Genomic DNA, 22,755 nt, shown 5'->3' on the forward strand with positions numbered 1-22,755 from the left:
TACTGTATTCAGGCCCTGTATACCTGGTTGGGTGTAAAAGTCAAGTGCAATAATGCATAAAATAGGGGTAGTGACAAAGTCTGTGTTGGATGTTGAACCTGAAACATTGCTTTAAGGCTTGTAGCAGTTTGCATTATGCAGGGGTGTGGGCGTAGGTGTGGGTGGGTGGGTGTTCCTAGAATATATAATAGCCAAGGTGAAGAAGAAAAAACCTTAATGATATTTTTCCAAGTTTCTTCACATTTGGATACAGTTATAAACTGCCACATATTTACAAAATATACTGTCATCTTAACAAAAAAAGTTGGGAGAATTATGCTTGCAAGAAAACTGCAGTCACAGTTTTCACTTTTAACATACTAACACAGTGATCAAGATGGTTGACACACAACATTAAACTGAACAGGTTGAGTGATAGCTCAGTTTGGTGTAGAGCATGAGACTCTTAATCTCAGAGTTGTGGGTTTGAGCCCCAAGTCGGTTGAGAGATTTCTGCACTGCAGAGCGTCGAACTAGTTGACCCTCGTGGTCCCTTCCAACTCTACAAATCTATGATTTTATTCTGCTCTGGTCAGACCTCACCTGGAGTACTGTGTCCAGTTCTGGGCACCACAGTTCAAGAAGGACACTGACAAACTGGAACGTGTCCAGAGGAGGGCAACCAAAATGGTCAAAGGCCTGGAAACGATGCCTTATGAGGAACGGCTAAGGGAGCTGGGCATGTTTAGCCTGGAGAAGAGGAGGTTAAGGGGTGATATGATAGCCATGTTCAAATATAGAAAAGGATGTCACATAGAGGAGGGAGAAAGGTTGTTTTCTGCTGCTCCGGAGAAGCGGACACGGAGCAATGGATCCAAACTACAAGAAAGAAGATTCCACCTAAACATTAGGAAGAACTTCCTGACAGTAAGAGCTGTTCGACAGTGGAATTGGCTTCCAAGGAGTGTGGTGGAGTCTCCTACTTTGGAGGTCTTTAAGCAGAGGCTTGACAACCATATGTCAGGAGTGCTCTGATGGTGTTTCCTGCTTGGCAGGGGGGTTGGACTTGATGGCCCTTGTGGCCTATTCCAACTCTATGATTCTATGATTCTGTGAACTTGTGTTTAACATGTGCAAATTCTTTGCTCCTCTCCAGCTCCTGGATGCACTGCGTGTGGGAGAAACAAACTATAAACAAGGCAGAGTCTGGTGGGCCATGTCATGAGGAGCAGGCCCCTGGTTTTGTTTCTCTCCAAACAAACCACGAAGAGGGGCCAAGGTTTGTTCTTGGCCAGCCTATCGTTGTTTGGAGAGAAACAAACCCCGAGCCCACAAAAGCTTGGGTTTGCACATGAGGCCCAACACTAGCTTGTTTCCTCTGACCACAAAGCACAGGAAAGAGCTGAGCGAGGAGCAAAACACCTGCATGTGTTAAAACTATCTCTTAATATTGTTTGCAAACTGGGCCACTGCCTCCTTGGCTTCTGGGTCACAGCCTCCCTATTTCAAACCTTCCTTATCTGCCCAAGTCTCTAGGCCTTGGGCAACCACTTCTCCCAACACAATTTCTTTCCCCCTCAGATCTGTGCATCCTCCACATATGCTTTCCCTTCATATTCTTGTTTCCAAATCCACTGGGTTCTTCAGCCATGCTGATAGCTCTGTAAAATCAGCAAAGTAGCAACTACACGCAATTTTAGAGGATTGCAGTTCTTTGTCACGCCAGCCCTGAAAATGTCATTCTGAGATGGTCCTAAAAACTGGCTGAAAGCACATAAATATGAACAGAAACTAAGAAAGAGTCAAACAGCGAAAATCAGGAAGAACTCGCATTATTGAGTCAATGATCTAGAGGGGAAACACATGTGCAGCTGATACTAAAGTAGAATTAATGAGAATGAAAATCAGAGGAACAAGCAATATCAGAAACACACCAAACAACAAAAATGCAAGCCAACACTTCTGGATTCATTTTCCCCAGACCACATTCAGAGGGAGGGGAAACAGCTAAGGAGGAGGCCAGCACAAGGCACATTAGATCTTAGTTTGATATCAACTATAGGAGCGAAGCAGCTGGGGTGGTTTTGGAACAGCACAAAGACAGGCATTATGTCACAGAAGAGGCCCCTGCATTCACTTATAGCATATGGAATAGTGCATCTGACAAAGCAAAGGAGAGGAAGGGGCCCAGTATCAAATGCTGCAGTTGCATCCCCTGATTTTTTGGTAGCTTCCCTGAACAATTTGGTGGGATGAGTAAACTTGGACAAACACCACTGCTCACTCCTAACACCACATCAAAAAGTTTTTCGAAAGCCCAAGTACACATCTGCTGGATTCAACTCTATCCATATTGATACTCTCAAAGAACTCTAATAGGTTAGTCAGGCAGCACTTATATTTGCAGGAGCCATGCTGATTCTTCTTCAGCACCATTTGTTCTTCAATATGCTTGTTAATGAGAGCTGAGCTCTCAACTGTGGCTCCTAGAAGCTGCCAGCATGCGACAGTGGCCACACCCCAGATACGGCTTCGACTGGCTGGCTAAACCAGATGAGGGTAGCCAATGGGTCTCAAACTCTCAGCGAGTTAGGGACTTCACCTGAATGCGAAGACAGGCTTTGGCAGATTGAACAGATGAGACCAACTGTGGGTCCAGTGGTCAAGAAAGCGTTTTCTGCATGTGCTGTAGAGGAAAGTGAGGGGCGGGTGAGGCTCGTCAACCTGGGGTGGTAGCCCACCTAGGAGAAGGAAACCTCTGTCCTAAGAGAAGGAAAACTCTGGTCCTAAACCTCTGCTGCCTTGTGAGATATCTTCAGGAGAAGAAAAAGCTAAGGAGTAAACCCAACACAAATCCAGAGTGGAGTCCCTAAGGCGGTTGGATGGCGCCCTGTACACCTCCTTCTGGCAACTCTTGCAGCCAAGCTGGTGCCAGATGTATTGCTCTGCTGTTCTTTAGACCACACCAGCGAGGCTGAGAGCAGGGTCTTGTCGTCTGGGCAGCCCAGGACCCCCAGACACAATGCCCAGGCTTGCGTCCTGGCGAGGTCACTTCAGTGCGGCTAACACAGTGGTTTGACTTCACCCCGGAGGTTCACTCCATTGCCTCTTGAGAAAGACAGGCGCAAACAACAACAACAGTGCTTGATGATTTTGTGTTTAATAATGCTTTTCATATTAGTTTTCCCAGAACAGCTAAGTGGTCTGTAATTTCCTGAATCTCTCCCTACTCCCCTGATTTTTTAAAAAAAATGGTATTGCAGTGGCCACTTCACAATCCCCCGGTAAGGAGACTGTTATCAGGGACAAGTTACATAATTTTATTACAAGAACAGCAATTTCACATTTGGGTGGGTGCCATCTGGATCCAGGGATTTGTTAAGCTTTTGACAAGGCCTAGAATTTGTCTCCAACCACTATTTAAATTGTAAGTTTATTAAATTTATTAGAAAAGCTTTATTAAAAAACTTGGCATCTTACAGCAATTAAAATATACAAAGTATTTTTTTAGAACTGTAACATAAATGTGTATAATAAAATGAGACAACACTCTCTCCCCCCAAGAAGGAAAAATAATCAGGAATAGCTAATTAACATTATGCTGATATTTAAAAATCAGCCAATCACATCCCATTAAATGTGTGGGAGTAGAGTAACAGCCTGGAACCACTGTAAATCAGTATACCCCTCCCCAACTCAGGCAATCTCTCCATACAGATGCTACAGTAAATACTACTGAAAAGCACCAAGATCTCTCTCCTGGCACAGTTCCTTGCGCATGTCACCCAGGAAAGTTTCTATACCTTAGATTCTTCCTAAGAAAGTTGGTACAGGCACAGGAATCTGAACTACATCTTCTGCACTGAGGATAGATGCAAGCAATTCATTCAGCTTCTCTGCACTCACTCTTTTACTCCAATCGCTCACATTTAACTCCTTTATCATCCAAAAATCCAGCCATCTCCCCAGCTGGTTTGCTGCTTCTAATGTATTTTGAAGAGGGTTCTTAAAAAAGTTGATCTTAAGTGTTTTTTTTCTGATGCACTGTCTAATTCTTCTTTTGCATCCCTTACATTTCTTTTGCTCAAATTACTGCTCATTTTTGTTCTCATTTGGGCATTCAGCTTGTTCTACACTTTTCTTGTTAGACAGCCATTCCACAAAGTGTAGCCACTTTAATTTTGTTTTTATGCTAGTTGCCTTGTTGGTGGATAAGGCGGGGTTGTGCTTAATAGCTTTCTATTTGTAAATCATAGGACACAGGGTATAAGGCCTGAATAAAATAGAAGCTGGTAGATGAAGCATATGAAAAAGCAGGAGGGGGGGTGAGCCATTTCAGCACTGAAGGCTGGGCTGGAAATAGATTACAAGCTAGAGGGCTGCAGTTGATTTACATATTTTAGTTGCATGTTGCCAGGCATACTGCATTTACTCTACACTGGATCCTCAGTACTGTGATCGATTGTCTCAGATGTGAAAAACCTGAGTTATCCCTTAAATTATAAATTCAACATCCAGATTGATATTTGTTAGTTGGGCAATCAATTTTTTGCTGCTTTGCTTCCTATTTCTATTATTCAAACGTTGTCACTGCACGATTTTTCAGCCACAGGACAAAAAGCTACATTTACAAAATGAAAACGAGGGTTCTCTAAATTGGGAAAGCCTTCCCCAGTCCTTCTCTGACACAAAAGGATGGTTCAGGGACTAATATGAAATACTTTCATAGTGAGTCAGACTAATGGATCATCTAGTCTAGCAGTCAGCCCCAATTAGCATCCGGCCACAATTTATCACTCCAAACTGTCTGGAAGCCTTGATATTAGAATTCTAATTCAGGATATAACAGTGAAAAAACCTGGGATGACCACAAGGAAGGTCCATGCTCTATCATAAGCACCACATGAAAAGGTAGTGACACCACATGTCTTCTGAGATTCACAGGTAAAGGGGGCCAAAGCATCAAGATGAGCACCCATAAATACCTTGCTTTTCAATCCAAAGTGTGTGGGAGGTGGTAGTGGTGGATATGTGAAAGTAAAATACCTTATTGGAAATAGTTAAAGCAGACCTTTGCTTTTAAAAATATGAATCCTTACAAACCTGTCAAGTAAAGTATCACTCCCTGTATTATTTTATGTAGATGGCATTTGGGAGAAAAATAATGCAAACAGCTGAATTATAAAAAACGGTGCAGTAAACAAACTCAGCTGGACTGGAACTCAAATTCAGATCAACCCCTTCAGAATTCCCAGGACAATCACACAGGCCACAGCAAATTACCGATTACAATGCTAGCAACTGTAATGTCCGCATGATATATATCTGCCACCAAGAGAAGGCAATGCCTGACAAAATTTGCCAGGAACCGGTTGCTAGATTGGAAAGGAGAGAGCTCTGCATCTGCAAATCTGGCGACAGGCTTCTTATATTCAAGGATGTCATGTGACAGGCCTACTCTGCCTGCTTGGCCACTCCCAGAAAAGGCAAACAAAACCACTCCAGAGTGAATTCCAGCAGGGATTTCAAAGGCAGACATTGCATCAGCCAGGTGTACAGGAAGCAGCTGGGATTCAGAGTCCAAAGGGCAGCTGACCTACTGAGAGGCTCTCAGAGCAAGCTCTCTTTCTGGAATCCTGTGGGAAGGAGGAGCAGGAAGGAGGAGAAATGCTTCAGAGACAGAACAGGCCGCATCTGCTTCACAAAGTCTTTGTACTAGTGCTCCGGACCTGGCTGCTCTCCCAGAGATGATGCAATCCCAAGGAACAAGGTCTGCGCCAGAGAGAAGTATTCACAGCCTATGCAGATGGCAAGTCAGCCAAGGGATCTCTGATGAAAACACGCCCGAGCCAATCCAAAGGCAGCAGCCTCCCTTCCCCACAGCTACCCCACCCCACCATTTGGTAGAGGAAGGAATCCCACATTTCATGTCATTGCCCCCGTGACTGAAGACCGATAGAGGGAGGAACTAAGCATTTATGCTGCCTTAGAATGTTTCCCACCTCAGTCTGTCTGAGGAGGGAGGAAAGGAATAAAAACGCATGCAATATGGGGTGGGAAATACCCAGATCCTTTCCTAACACCCTACCTATAAGCACAGGGCTCTCTCCCATCACTTCCTTGTCAGTAGAAGTCTAAACTCCCCAAACACGTACACAGCAGCTCTGCTGTGACTGGCTGCCTTGGCCCTACTCTCAGAAACCATGCAGAGACACAGCACTGGGAACCATGGCAACACGACACAGTGCAGCAATTATGGAGCCGTGGCAGCTACTCTATACTTAAGGTTCAGCCCCTACCTCCATTATAAACCTGATTTTATTCCTCCCTCCCCTTAAAAGTTACCAGCAAATGATCCTTCAGACCGATCAAACTGATCGTATATGTTTTGCAGGATGCTGCCATGGGGGTGGGGAGAGGGCAGGGAGGGTGGAACAGTAAACTAGAAACCGTTTGGAAAATTTCAGTACAGAGAAGTGGGATCAGCTACTTAACACAAACTCTCTCTCATCATCTTGCAGGGTCTGACATGTTGTTAGAAGCACTCATAACAAAATGTAAGCTTGATTGTGCTGGTATGATTCAGGAGCCACAGAATCAGTCCATAGGCTGCCAAATGGACATTTAAGCCTTTTCTGGGCACTCCTAAACAGGTTTACATCATCACTCACATGATTTTGGGGGTCAACGTTCTAAGAACCATCAACGCAGTAAGTACCATGTAACAGCACAACTGGGAGGTGAACGGGTAGCCATATTCACTACATGTTGGTGAGTTACTCTGCTGTAAAGCTTTGTTAATGGCTTGTGCACATCTGTATAGGCCTTGCACCCAGCTTGATGCAGTATCTTTGGGAGAAATTAACTGTTTCTGGGGTCAAATTAAGCCTAAATGAGGCTCCATTTTAAAGTTGCCTAGCCCCTCCCACACACGAATGCTAAGAGGCACTGAAGTCCAAGTATTCCAAATCCTCCTTAATTGTTTCTCACACAATCTACATACAATGTGAGTGGGCAGAAGATAGATCAGAATCATTTAAATGACTCCCAATTTTTGTTCTTAAAGAACAAAACAACTGTTCCCACATAAATTAGGCTGCTAAAATGAAGAAAGCTAAGCAGGGCTTTTGTGTGAAAGGACTGTGAACTCAGTTCAGCTCTCATACGGAAAATCAATTCCTAGACTCAAAATATGCTCACAGGCAGTCCGTTTTCTACTTCTAATTCTATGTCTTTTGCACCTGGCTCTGGCTGGTAGATCTTGGGGTTCTTGTAAAATAACAAGGATAAAATCCACCCACCACTGATCAACAAGGCCATGCATATACAGGTAAGGAACTCCAGGGAGTGGTACAAGCCGTGTGTGGGAATGCAAAAGGCTGGGTCCTTAAACTGGTTTAATGTAAAGCAGTAACAAGCAGAGACCTGCCCAAAAATTATGTCTCTGGAGTCAGACATAGACCTCCACTGTAGCAGCACTATGCAGACTACTGAACGTTTCCAAGGCCAAAGAAGCAATGAAGTCTTTTTGGCTATTTAGTAGGCTCAAAATCATGCCAACAAAAACTTTACAAGCCAAAGCTGCAGTGGGCACCAAAAGGAGATGTGAAAGCCTTCTTGAAAGCGCAGTGTGTGTTCCACAAGTAACAAACACTCCTATGAGCTGCTGGCCACAAAAGCGATTCCTATGGTGCCAGGTGCCATTGGCCTCTTCAGGTGTTTATTAGTGTCAGTTTTTCACAGAGCCGGAGGCTATATGGTCAAGAAGAGTCACTGCCTACAGGCTTCACTAAAATCAGATTTGGTATTTTCATTGAGATGTGCCCTGGAAAAGCCAGAACTAGCTTCCCTAAGCTGAATCAGAGAAGCTGAAATAGGCATACAGTGGAACCTCAGGAGACATACCGTCCTCCTTACGAACGCTTCGGGTAACGAGCTCCCAATAACCTGGAAGTAGATGCTCCTGGTAGTGAACTTTGCCCCGGGATGCGGAAGTTGTGCACCGGCAGTGCGGTGGCAGCGAGAGGCCCCATTAATGAAAGTGTGCCTCAAGTTAAGAACGGATTCGGGTTAAGAGCGGACCTCCAGAACGAATTAAGTTCGTAATCGGAGGTACCACTGTATACAGTATAAGGGTGGTGCAACTGTTGCAAGTACATAATTGTATAGTGTAAAAAAACATCCCCGCACAACACCATTGCCATGGCTAGAACAATTCAGGAACCTTTTTAAAAAAGCTTTGGAGATCATGAAAGGATAAACACCCAGCCAGATATTCACATGAGGAAAAATATGTCTTAAAAATGCAAAGCTTCCTGCTCCTCTCAGTGGCTCCATCGCCCAAGAAGATACCCTTCCGCCCTGGAATGTAAGTGACTACAATGGTGCCCCGCAAGACGAATGCCTCGCAAGACGAAAAACTCACTAGACGAAAGGGTTTTGCGGTTTTTGAGCTGCTTCGCAAGACGAATTTCCCTATGGCTTGCTTCGCAAGACAAAACGTCTTGCGTTTTTTGCAAGTTTGTTTCCTTTTTCTTAACACCCTTAATACAGTTGCAACTTGACTTCGAGGAGCAACTCATAGAACGTGGTGTGGTAGCCTTTTTTGAGGTTTTTGGCAATTTTTGAAGCTTTTCCAAAACTTTTCCGACACCGTGCTTCGCAAGAAGAAAAATTCGCTAGACGAAAAAACTCGCGGAATGAATTAATTTCATCTTGCGAGGCACCACTGTAGGCCAAAAGCTGTATTAAGGGAATAGCAGTTGGGGGGGGGGGGAGCAGATATTGCTACACAAAAATAATCACCTCTGCCCAGTCTTAGGTTAAAGGGCAACATTCTACACCACTCCCTCTAGTCCACACACCCACTTTATACATTTTCCTCCTTGTCAATCATATTTCTGTACATGCATACAACTAAAGACAAGCAAATACAAGAGTTAGTAAACAGTGTTATCTACATCCCATGACCCTGGAAATTTCCACTAACACTAGGATCACCAACGTCATTTTGTTATTTCTCCTAATTTCTAAAAATGTTCCGAGGCTCAGACTTCTATGATCAGAGCAAAGGCTCTGTGTTTAGCTATTATATACTTGCAATTGCAAGGCTGGAACTGTAAGCATTTTTAAAAATAGCTATGCCTTCAAAAGAATGTCTGAATTACCTCTTTATTCTGCTTACTAGTACAGGAGCTGCACAAAACATATCACTACAGAACAGGAAAAAACACTCAGTGGTTAAAACAGAGAAAAGCAAGGCCCAGGAAAGTGAGATCTGATTACGGTTTTTTAGCATTTGCTGACTTCTGAGGAAGCATAGAGAAGCCAACCAAAGCAGAATGCCAACTGAGCAGAGACCAATGTCCGAACCACAATGTAAAAAAAGAGGGAGAGGGATAGGCCTGGTTGCATGTGACACTTAATTTGTGAAGTTCCTTAATTGCAACATAGCTTGCTTGAGAATTCTATGACGACTTTGGGGACACAACAACAACCATTCAAGGGAGGCTAAAGGAACAATGAACAAAAGGACTTTTGGCTTCCATCTATCAACCAAGTGAAGCCAGGTCTATTCTTACATGTCAGGAACTACATTCTTAAGGTCACAGCAGACACTGCATAAACTGGCACGTTTCAAGAAAGGGGATATGTGATCTGGATAGCAAGAGAGAGGCAGGTGATTTGTCTGAAGAGATTTGCCAGCAATGACAGATCACATGCAAGTGTGACCAGTCAATCCTGTGAACAAGGAGAAGGAATACAGAGCAGAGTTGTAGGTCTATCAGAACTATCACTAGATGATGAGAGTAGAAAGCAAAGAAAATGTGTGAGTTGGGAGTTTGTGTGTACCCCTAAAAAGGCTGGTTCTAGCAGACATTGTGGCATGACAAGAAGTGCCTTTCTGCCCATTCTGTGGTGATCTGAGCATGGCTACCTGTTTGTTCACCAGTGGCCTGGGAGAAGTGCAGCAGATTCACGTCTACTAGGGATTAAGCTCCACTAACGACCCTGGGACTTGCTTCTGAGTCAACGTGCACAGGACTGTAATGAACAAGTGGCAACAGCCTTAATCCAAACAAATAAGGGAACCCAAGGCAATCATTTTGACTTCAGTACTGCAAAGATATGGCAGTTTACTATTTCTCTGTCTCAGTTTGCACTCTGGAATAAGGGGACACCTATGACTATTAACTTGCAGTGCAGAAGAAGTGCACAGACAACTGTTAAAGGGACTATTCTTGACTGGTATACTACCACCTCTCACCTCAACAATGGTCTGAGCAGAGAGCTTAACTTAAAAGCTCTAAATTTATAGCGCAGAAATATAATGTTGATACTTCCCGCTCTTCAAACTTTTTTAGGAAGCATAATTTTGGGATGTACCCCTTATTCAACACGAAGATCAAGGCTATCAGACATCCAGAATCTACATTTTATGCTGCTGATTTCAGCATAATTATCCTATCTTAGAGAGGCTTTCCGAAAATCACAGCAACATTAACAACACACCCTTGTTAAAGTAGCATGTGCTTCACAGATCATGGGCACGACAGACTGCAGTCAGAATTTGAAAATCGCCAGGCATATTTTGCAGCTGGCTATCAGCCACATGCGACCAAGTGAAGAAGCCCTGGCACTAGGATGGCAACTGATGTCTCCACCATCTGAGGTATATGCCTGGGGATCCTTGGATCTTGACTGTTCTCACAATTTCCCCAGCCACTCTGAGCAGCTTACAGCATATATAATTTCTTTAAAACATCAGACATTAAAGATTTCCTGATACAGGCCTGCCTTCAGATGTCAACAATGAATTCTATCCACTGTATTTTATCTGCACAACCAGAATGAATTTCAGGAACTAAAAGTTGTATTGAAAAATACAACTCTCGAGTTGGCTGGCCCCAAAATGGCAACTAGGTTTTGTGTTTTGGTTACTGTAACCCTGTTTTAAGGAGCCATTTGGTGCCTAGCTTATATATCTGAGGTTCTGTATACCTGAAGGAGCGTCTCCTCCCCCATCATTCTGCCGGACACTGAGGCCCAGCGCCGAGGGCCTTCTGGCGATTCCCTCACTGCGAGAAGTGAGGTTGCAGAGAACCAGGCAGAGGGCCTTCTCGGTAGTGGTGCCTGCCCTGTGGAGCGCCCTCCCAGCAGATGTCAAGGAAATAAACAACTCTCTTACTTTTAAAAGACATCTGAAGGCAGCCCTGTTTAGGGAAGTTTAATGTTTAATGATGTATTGTGTTTTTAACATTCGCTTGGGAGCCGCCCAACGTGGCTGGGGAAACCCTGCCAGATGGGCAGGGTATAAACAATGATTAATAAATAATAATTATTATTATTATTATTATTATTATTATTATTATTACAACACTGATCGAAGTACTTGTTCTGCATGCTAACTCTGTGTTAATCATAGTAATGACCCACTGCTTTTATCATCTTCAACCATGGTGACCATATCATAATGAAGGGCTAGGACAGTGCTGCTGCCCCTTCCTGGAGACTCCCACCAAAAAAAGGGCAGATTCTTCATTTACACTCACTCCTGAGTTATTGATTTCTGAAGATCTTGACCAAAGGCTTATTCTTCACAACTCTTCATCCTTATGCAAATCATTCCAAAGCAACTCCCAAGTCTTGGAGTTTTCACATACTGTACTGCATCTCTGAATTCTTCTAGTTTAGTGTCAACATATTCATATATATGGTTCAAGGAGATATACCGTGTGTGTGTGTGTGTGTGTGTGTGTGTGTGTGGAAACAAATGTACTGAGGAAAAGCTAAGCCAGAGAAAAGGTTTCTGAACTTGCTTTTAATGAAGACCTGCCTGGCTATCCAACATCCATTCTTAACTATATTTGGTATTGGGAAGCTGCTTCCATCGCATCAGGAACTGCTTCCATTCTGCAACTCCTGCAACTGGAGCCCCAAACACACTGCCTCCACTGACATGTTCCATACCTATCACACACATCCCCAACACAGCAAAATCCATACAATAAAACAAGAGTCATCTGCTCTTTCAGTTTTTAAAGCTCTGACTCATCTGCTTCCCTCTTTCTCCTTAAGGCTAAAGCAAGAAAGGGAGAAAAGACCTAAAAAGAAAACCTAACTTTCTAGAGTCTCAGGTAAGCAGATTCTACCACAGTTCTTTGCTGTATTCTAAAGGGAGACATTTTGCTGCCTAGAATCAGTGCTCTCTTCCAGGGGAGAAAGGGAGCTGCAACACTGCTAGACAGAGTTCAGCTGCTGCAACGCAGCTGCTACTTGTAGAAAAGGCTACGGATTTCCTCTCATGCCTCCAAAACCAGCAGATTCTACTACTAATCTACTTCCCTACATTCTCAGACATAGTCTCATTAACTGTTTCCTCAGCCAGTCGCAATATGCAAGAGGATCTCCAATCTGCAATAATCAACATCTTTAGCTTACCTAGAAGTCAAATGTCCCACTTCAGCTTAGCCATTGCAGAAAACTGAAGGATTCTTAACACCTAAGCTTACACGATTTTTCCTGGAGCAAGGGTTTACACAATGTTGGGAGAGTCAGACAGGTTTTCAACGATCATGTCGTGGGAAATTATGAAGCTCTTACAGATATCTCGGTAGTTTTGTGCTACAAACTACCTGCCCTGTCTGGAACTCGTAAAGGTTCATTCTAGTGGTCTGCAACATCAACACAATTAGCAGGCTGGTTCACTTACAAACATATCAGTGCAGAGGCCCTTTCAAAATGCTCAGAAAACTTAAAGAGTGATTTTTGACCAAGAGCAGGATTCCAGCATTTATGGGGTGAAGGAAACAAGCCCAAGAGATATAAACCAAGCTAGTAAATGCAACACTTCAAAATCCCATTCCTGAAAGTAAATGGACGATAGATGTAGATCAGATTCATCCTAACAAGTCTGTACTGAATGTGCAATAGAAGTCCTCAGGCCTGGTCCTTATGGTTTCTTGCTGCCGACATGCGTCAGTGAACCAAGAATTAGGAGTTAAGCAGAACAGACACTAATTAAATATAAAGGTAATAGGACTGCAAAATAGGGTTTTCCTCCCTCTGAATGTGTGTAGATAGATGTAACTATCCTTCAAAAGCCAATGTTCCCAGTGAAATAGACCCCTGTGCCCAAATTCTCATGTTCCAATAAAGGTGCCAGAGGACTATCTTCTTTTCTGTTATGAACTACTGTCCTGAAAGATGCAGTCTGGTTAACCATTCAACTAGCATTTAAAAGGAGGGAAAGCACTTTTAAGATATTACAGGTTATAACTCAAGACTAGGGATGGATTGAATATGGTACAGAGCTGTTAAACGCCTGACTTTACTGGAGAAACCTTCATGCCCCAGCATGCTATAAGCGTTAAGGTGGAGTGCAGCATGTTGGGATTTGTAGTGTATACTAGCCAGCAATGCATTCTTAAAACAAGCTACTGCAGATCCGCCTCTGACAAGTTTTCAGTGCAACCACCCCTCTGACTGGACTTTGCTAAAATTTACCAGGCTATAGAGATATTACATTATCTTTTTAAAGTCTACGTGGGAAGCCTATGGCCCTCCAGCTGTTCTGGGGACCACAGGTCTCATAATTCCTGACCATTAGGCATTCCGGCTCATGTCCAACATGTGGAAGGTTCCCCATTCTTGATATAGGACAGATGTTCTAGCCTCAAGTTCTCACCAATTTCACAAATTTCCCCCCACATATAGAGATGTACTGTCAGATCACCATTAGCAAGTCATTGAAGAGTGACTTATCTTCAGAATTTGTTAGCAAGCCACTGAATACACCACAAAAATACTATTCATAGTCCGTATTTAATTAGAATAAGGGGCAGTTTTGTGGTAAACAAATTCCAAACAGTATTTTACTTTCACTTTAGTAGTACTGGACACACATAGCATGAGATACTAAGCCCACCCAAAGTAAGGTCTGACACAACAAAATCGCAAAAGGAAGAAAATACTATCCCCATTTCACATAAATAAGACTTTTCCAGAAAGGTGAAGCTAACAAAGCTGGAAAGTGACCCAAACTTACTAAAAGATCAACAGAAAAACCTACCTAAAAAAACAACAACAGAAGTTTTCAGCACACAAGATAATTCTAGTTTTTAAAACTACTATCAACTGATGTAGTTCAACTAGTACAAATCTGTGCACAAAAGATTATTTCTATTTTATCAAACCTATTTCAGTCATAGGTTAAGTCAATTAAGAACAGATTGAAGCTAATCCGAAATAAGCTACTCTTAACACCAAAGTAAGTGTCCAGTCAAGGTTGGCATCACTTAAAACCAGGACAAGTAATATTGTGAATTTTAGGTTTCAATTCCAACCCAACTTACCTGGGTGGGAATAAGCTCCTTGAACTCAATAGGATTTACTTCTGATATAGTTAGAATTGGGCTGTAAGGTACTAAGTACAGTATCAAGAAATGAGGCCCATCACTGCTGCCCCATCTCCAACTGTCCTCTTAACAATCATAACTGCCGCTGAAACACATTTGATGTGAAAATATCAGGAAGGCATATGGCAACTCTCATGACGACACAGTTTACAGACTTTCAACATGCATTCAAACAGACTTGGGAACACAACTCAAGTTTATCTCCAGATGCAAGCCTGACCTAGGCTATAACACACGACAGACAGGTCACAGAGCACCCTAGGAGTCCCAAAAAATATATTTTAAAAAATGGAAGATACATTCAAACTACTGGAGGGTTCTCACAACTCTCCACTTCACTCCATGAAAACGTTTCAAAACTATGTAATTTAGCCCACAAACAATCAGGGGAAGCAGCATTTATTCTACAGCAGGCATAGGCAAACTCGGCCCTCCAGATGTTTTGGGACTACAACTCCCACCATCCCTTGCTAACAGGACCAGTGGTCAGGGATGGTGGGAATTGTAGTCCCAAAACATCTGGAGGGTCGATGCCTGTTCTACAGCACTTATTAAAAGCAAGTGCCTACAGCAATATACATTGCAGTTCAACTGATGCAACAAGAACTTAGACCCCAGTTACCTTCAGTAAGCCACAACCTCTCTACTTTATATCCCAAACAACGCGAGATTCATGAACTATGCCATAGGGTTGAAGGGCTATGTAAAACAAAGCAATGATGATAGGGATCATTCAAGTACATCAGGCATCTAGGGGAAGAGCAGAAGTAACACAGATGTGACAATTTGTGACAAGGAACAAAGTGAAACTAACTGAAATGTGATACCACTCATCCACTTGTGTCTCAAAAACAATAATTTAATACCTGGTGCAGGTACGTATATTCTCTTGACTCCGCCCCCTCTCCACACTTGATTTATACATAGTAAAGGAAGTTATACACTGGTCTATAGCATTAGTATTACTAGTACTAATCAGCAACAGTACTAATAGTATTAGTAAATTAGTCCTGGACTATAGTTCGCAGGAAGTATAAATAATAAAACTGACAATGGAGGTTAAAGGTGTAGTTTCCTTCACCCACCCCTCTGAAAACGACCTACTTTCCGGACAATCTTATAGCCTGCCATAGGTCTACAGCATAGGACACAAATCTAGATAACATATGACTTTTCAAATGTTATCAGATTAGGTAACCTAGAAATGAATGTTGTTTCCCAGTAATGAGGAACTCATGCGATGAAATTTCAGAAACGTTCTTGTGACCTCCATCTCAGGAGTGGTCTATATGGCTAGGAGCACTCTTCATGCCACACTTTCTGTGTTATATGGCTCAAAACATCCATTTTCTAGCCCAGGTTTAGCTGACAATTTTGTCATGGCATAGGATGCAATAGAATCTAACTGACACACCTTGAGGTCCATGGGCCCTGAAGGACTAACAAGAGTAAACTTGTCCGCATCAAACAACAACAGCAACTATAGCTTTAAACATGAGGTGTTGCTTTTAGTCACACTTGCATAATTTCCCAAAGTCGCATTCAACTAGCAACTTGTCAGTGCTTCATTTCACTCTTTCGATCCAGAGTGAGAAAGGCATTAAGATTTTTAAAACATTTCAGAATAAGAAATGCTTCAGCAGCTTTCACATGGCTTTCCATGCTCTTCAGCAAATTTCATATCTGGGGCTATAGTATGAATGCACAAAAGCCTCCACTATATAATACATGCCAAAAGAAACTCTTTTAGTGGTAAACAAGTTAATCTGAGCATTATAAACTGATTGAGCATGCTATAAAAGCACTGACTAAGATTCCCAGCAACGTACTCAAGTCCTATCCCCTAAGCAGAGTCCAGTAGGACAAAATTAACTGTTGAATACTGTCAGTGTGGAAAAGGGAAGGAATCCTCCATAGTTAGAATAGTGTCAAACTTCCACCCCTGGTTTTGTTTAGCCAGAAGGTAAAAAAGAAAGAGCGAGCTGTGGTTTTCAATCCATCTGTATATACAGAAGTACACTTTTCTCAGTTCTTCCAGATAAAAAGGATCAGGCCTAGTGAAATGTCATTAAAGTTTTTTCCAAATTTTCCTCTGCTATGATGGCTTGTAAGCACTCACTAACCGTTTGCAATCCATGTGCTAGAAGCAACTGCCAGAGACTGCCATTCCTTTGGGATACTGAAATACCTCAGAAACAGAGAAATCCCTACTCTACTATGATTCTAATGAACAAGCAGTAAAGCAGAAGGAGATATAGATGGATAGATAGATGAAAAATATCTTCTTTGAAAATGCACTACCATCACATAAGTCCCATTTTGTTCTCTGAAAGAGATTTGTTAAACCAGCTGTTAGAATAACTGAAAAGCCTGATATTTGCTAATTAAAGTATTCAAGACTGGGTTCTTAATTTTAAAAGATTCAAGCACAACATTTAGGCTACCCCTTATCATTTATCCGGGATAAGACATCACTGCAGCAAGAACCCTGATAATCCAGGCTCACAAAGAAGAGTGAAGGACATAGCAAGACTGTAAAAACTTATATTGCCTAACTTTCTATTTTTAAAAGTCACACAAATTAGATGTACAGGAAGTGAAACTATAAGCAACTGTTTTTGTCTTCAGCAGGGATGCTCCCAAAATAAATGAATTCCAGAACTTCTGCTCAAGGAATCCATTCAAGCGCCTCTTCTGCACTAGTGTAGTCCCAATGTCCATCAGAGAAAATTGCTCCAGAATTGTCCTTAATATGAATAAAATTTGCCAGGGCAGTGATTAACCTTTCAATTTCTCAAACTCGATGTATTTATTTTCAATTGTCAATACAGTGGTGCCTCGCAAGACGAAAAGAATCCGTTCCGCGATTCTTGTCGTCTAGCGGTTTTTTCGTCTTGCGAAGCAAGCCCATTGATTAGCGTTACAGCGGTCTAGCGGCTTTCCGTGATCAGCTGTTAAGCGGGTTTTTCAGCGGAACAGCTGATAGGCGGCTTAGGAAAAGGAGGGGAGCGAAAAAAACCCGCGGGGGCGCGCAAGATTTTTTCGTCTTGCGAAGCAACCCCATAGGGAAATTCGTTTTGCGAAGCGCCTCCAAAATGGAAAACCCTTTCGTCTAGCGGGTTTTCCGTCTTGCGAGGCGTTCGTCTTGCGGGGCACCACTGTACTTGAAAGCCAGTTCCTTATCTGTTAGCCATTATTCAACCTGAGTAGCCAACCTTTATCAATTTCATTCAGTTCCTCCACCTTATAGGATAAGCTCTTTGCTAACACCATTCCAATTAAAGCCATTTGTTCAATACCGGTTTCTATTGCCCTTATGTTTTCTACAAGTCAACATCCCCACAAAACTGCATTGTTGTAGTGTTATTGCAGTCTGGCTTAAGGTACCCAAAATGTGTGCTACCTAACATCCAAAGGGCACCAAGCATCTTAATGAAGGCAACCACACCAGTGTGGCTTACAAACTGAAATTCCATTTGATAAGATGTGAAATTGGGGACAAAAGTGCAATTAAATGGATCTTGACTGTTTTCACACACTAATACCACATCCTGTAGAATTCTATCAGTAATATTTTAACTGCACAATCATAATGAATTTCAGGAACCAAAATGATTTTCTGTGGAACAGAACAGTGAACAATGTTAAAGTTAATTGTTGTAGCTTGTCTTCACCTACCCCACCCCATGCCCTGCTCACAGTTGTGAAGACTACAGTATTCTTACATCATGAATGGTCCATGTCACCATTAAGAAAAAGAAGTAGAAATAGGTCAATATATATGTGGACTATTCCTGGATAAAGTTCTCAAAGTTCTTAACCTAGCTTAAGGTTGTAGCTTAAGCCAGATATTTAACTAATAATCAATCACGGTCAGTCCATCATTTGAAAAACAAGACTTTAGAGCCATCTTATCCCAAAATAGAACTAGACATTCCATTTTGGCGACTGCAACATTGGTTTAATGAGCCATTTGCCCCCTAGCTTATAAATCTGAGTTTCTAACAACAATTCTGATGTGAAAAAATAATGTTCTGAATGAGAAAAGGAATGGCCCTACGAAAGGGGCATCAAACACAAGTTGGTTGAAAGGCCCAGTGAATACTCAGAAGCCACATGCTCCCTGGCATGTTCCTTAATATACTTAAGCTTCTAATTTAGAGGGAAGGGAGGACAGAGTTGACTGATAACAGGCTATCCCAGCCTTGAAAACAGTTTAATATTTTCTGTGGAATACAGAAGAGGAGCTCCAGGCCATGTTGAAGACCAATGAAGGTTCTCACTACAATTAATTGTTTGTGTCCTGAATGGAACATGCCATTAGCTCAATTTCAGTGGTATTCAGAAATGAAATCCAAGTGAATACTAAAGATCTTTGGGCACTGCTCATTGACAAGCTCAAGGGTCTACTGCAGTTGCTTTGGAGAAGGGAACAGGTGGCACACATTTTTGCCTTTATCTGCTGTTCTTTGTATTGCTTTACTTCTGTTTTTACAACCAGTTAGGAAGCTATCATCAAACTGCTTACTCTGAAGTATTATTTCCAAATGAGCTCAACAGAATCACTCTAAAAGCCACTTCAAGGTTTACAGTGGTCTTCAGTATCATAGCTAAAATTAATAGAAAAGCACTGTAAAGTCGTTGTTTTTTAAAAATTGTAGCATCTGAGTCAAGCATTTTCTAGCAAAAACGTTCATTTTCCTAGAACCAGCTAATACCCTTGACACTCAAGGCGCAGAAACATCAAGAATTTTATCAGGATTCCTCCAACTGTGTGAGGGGCGAAAACCAGCATGTACAGATATTAGGGCTCCTAACATTTTGGGTCTCAGGAATACGAGTTATTTTTTCAGTTTTACAAATTCTCATATTGAAAATGATCCTGAACAGTATGGTATATTTGAAATTTGAAATATTTCAAATATACCATACTGTTCGGGATCATTTTCAATATGAGAATCATTTGTACTCAGTCACTGTAGGATAACACTGCCTAGCACAGCAATACAAATATCTTTCTTCATGAGAGAAATCTGCCAAAATGAGTTGCAGCCTAGACTTATGTGTTAAAGCAGCTCTGCGGGTTTTTTAAAAAACACTTTTTAATATGAAAAACCCTGCAGTTTGTTTTTGCATTAATGTCATATAATGAAACCAGGATACAATTTTAAAGTGTCATCGTTTTCAGTATAAATCATCACAAATGCCACCCTTTAATGTAGGCAAATCATGCCAGATTCTTCTGGTGTTTAAAGAACATTTTCAATGGTGTTGAACATCTATTCCAGGGGTTCTCAAAACCACAATCTTAACAGCCTCCACCAAAACCAACCAAATCAGAGATTTAGCAAGCATAATCACTTAAGTCCTAGACAAATGGATCAAATCATGGTTGAGGGGCACACATAATGTGTAAACATATAACAGCACTTGCAAGGAAAACTCCCCTCCTCCTCCATATTGTCAGTTATGGATATTAGGCAACTGCCCATGTATTACCAACCAGAGGAGGGCACCTCAACACTCTGCTCCCTGACAGATCCAGCACACAAGACAATGTCAAGGAGGAGCTCTGTCTTCCCCTTACAACTGCCAGTGTCTCCTTAAGAAATGTTTAACCATGGGATTAGACTATGGTGACTGTAAGACTTCAAGAAACAAGTATATTAAAGCACCACAATACTTGAGCAGGAGCAGATATTTATAAGCACCAGAAATAGACCACTGTTGTATTATACGGGGAACAGTGTACTTGTTGTAAACCTGCCTCAAGCAGTTCCATGTATGCTTTGCCCAGGTACCTAGCTGGAAGGGGCCATTCTTTCAAATGGGCTCTGCTGCCACTTGCAAAATGTGTCATATTTTGACTGCACTCTCTGAATGGAAAATCCTCTCGGCGCTAGGAGGCTAGTGTCTGCTGCATACACCCATTGCACAAAGCAGAAATTCCTGTCAATAAGGCAAATGGGGCCCAGGCAATGTAAGGGGAGGAAAGAGACCTACAAACAATAAGCAAAGCATCTGGCTCTCTGATTTACTGGAAGGGAAGCTAAAGTCAGACAAACTGTAATCACAGTGCTGCATCTCCCACTTTAGAAAGATCAGATCAATTCTTGCAATTGCAAAGGCTATAAAGGAGACAGACATCCCTGGATATTCAGGCCAAATCCTAAAAGCAGTCCCAAAGACTGTGACAGCGATGGGTGAAAACTCAATTTGCATCATCCTAGTTGAAAGCTTGCATGCCCCAGAAAGAAGAGTCCCCTCTCAGTGCATGAACCAGCCATCTCCTAAGTGAGGCACTAATGGAGGTTGTGCTGCTGTCCTTCCCTGGAGACAGCAGCCAACACTACTGAAGCTTCTCACGTAGCAACCAGAGCTCCAGAGCCAACACTAGCTGCTTGTCAACGCTCTGAACGTTCACCCACAGGATCCAAAGCAAAGCAACAACCTCGGTCACCTCTGCGCTGCAAGACATAGCTAGCAAAACCGACTTCCTGGGCCAGCTGGAGGGGGGGATGGGGCAGACTGCCTGATGTCACCTTCATAGGTGAAAAGGGAGAGTCCTGAACGCCATTAAGGAAGTAGTACGTCTTTGTCTAGTCTGTAACCCATATCCTCAAGTGTCGACAGCTCATTTGGAAAACATTTCTGCAATCAAGCCTATGTCTTCACTGCCAAAAATCATGGGTTTTGAGGCCATGGCCCCATCCCCCTACAATACAAAACCAATTCATTGTGCTGCCCACAGCCTCTGCCTGAGTGAGCCTTAAATACTCCAATTACATAATGGGCCAGGGAGAGAAACTGCAGGAGGCCACACTGCAAGGGCCATTATCTCCTTAAAGTAACACCAACCTCAGCAAAAGGAATCCCAATAGCATATTTTGTTCCATTCTGCAAAAATCTCCCTGAGCATAGGGGCTGCTGCCTGAAGTACAGTACAGGAGACCCCACTGGTTAACTGCAGAGACCAAAGCCTCTCAGCTAGGTACTTCGCAAGGAAGAAGCTCCTGACATTCTCTAACCTCACCAACCACTTCCCAGATTGCTAAACAAACCATTCCCCAAAACTGTAAAAAGGATTTTTGTCTCAGTTCAAGGCAGCTCTGTTTCAAGTAGCTGGCCACTGGCACCCCAAGGACAAGCTGCTAAAGGGAAGAGTGGGGGGAGACTATGACGACCTTGCCCACAGCACTATTATTGTGTTTACAAGGGGCTGTGTTACCACTTAAGACGCAGAGATCAATGCAAGAAAACCGAAAAAAGTACCCTGATAGAGCACACACGTCAGACAATGAAAAAGTTGGGGGAGGGGGTCCATACTGCAGCCTCCAGCAGCAGGCAAGGGAAAAGGAGAAGAGGATTATTAAAGTGCACCACCATCGCCACACAAGCACCATGAGAAAGCAGAAAATGCAGGTCAAACACCTCCTCCCCCGTTGCCTGAAGGAGCCAGCAAGTCAGAAGCAGACAGCCGAGGAAAGGGAGGGGGCGGGAAGGGAAGGAGCAGCAGCAGCAGCAGCAGCTCAGGGGAAGCTGCTTCAGCACATGGAGGAGGAGGGGTGGAAGCAGAGGGGAGGCAATGGTGAACTCACAGAGGAGCACAGACGGGCGGTCGCACGCGCACACACACACATACACACACACCCTTTCCTGGCAAACAGCTGCTTTGAAGTGGAAGCCATCGTCCCAGAAAGGGATTTTCCCACATTCTCACAGTAGGCTTTCCACAGAAGATGGGACCGGCTACTTCCCCACCTCCAGCACGACCCTGCTCCACACACGCACACATACACACTGCACCGAGAGAATCCTGCCTGGGAACCCGAAACAGGAATGAATTCAGAGGTTCCTTCAAACCACCACCCCTCCCCCACCACCCATTCTCTCCCTCTCACAACACACACACACAGAGGCCACTCTCCCTCCCACCCCCTCCAGGACCAGACACGCAGGTTCGCCATGACGCCCCCGCTCTCCGCCAGCGCCTGGCACCAGGCAAGCTCACCCGCACCCCCCACGGCGAGGAAGATGGGGGATGGGTGGGAGCGAAATGGAAAACAGTCCCACCACCTTCCCTCCCTGCGGGAAGACCTCGGCGGGGATTCCCACTCATGGACGCACCCCCAATCTCTCACATACACACACACACACACACACACTCACAGACACACAAAAAAGGGAGGTATATAGAAATATATATACACACACCTATGCACTTTTGGAGGTATCTGGATGTAAAGAGAGGAGCGCGTGTGAATGTATGTAGATATATAGATATATATGCACACACGTATATATATATGTATATACATTCACACGCACCCCTCTTCACATCCAGATGCGTCCAAAGGTG

At 43.1% G+C, this 22,755-nt stretch overlaps 1 protein-coding gene across 2 annotated transcripts in view; it reads right to left on the minus strand.

The window, feature by feature from the left end:
- Positions 1–22,755, minus strand: part of SETD5 (SET domain containing 5) — a 63,447-nt gene that overhangs the window by 40,109 nt on the left and 583 nt on the right. The window lies entirely within an intron of this gene.

The sequence above is a fragment of the Podarcis vaucheri genome (assembly GCF_965113315.1).
Source record: "Podarcis vaucheri genome assembly, chromosome: 2".
Classification (NCBI taxonomy): domain Eukaryota; kingdom Metazoa; phylum Chordata; class Lepidosauria; order Squamata; family Lacertidae; genus Podarcis; species Podarcis vaucheri.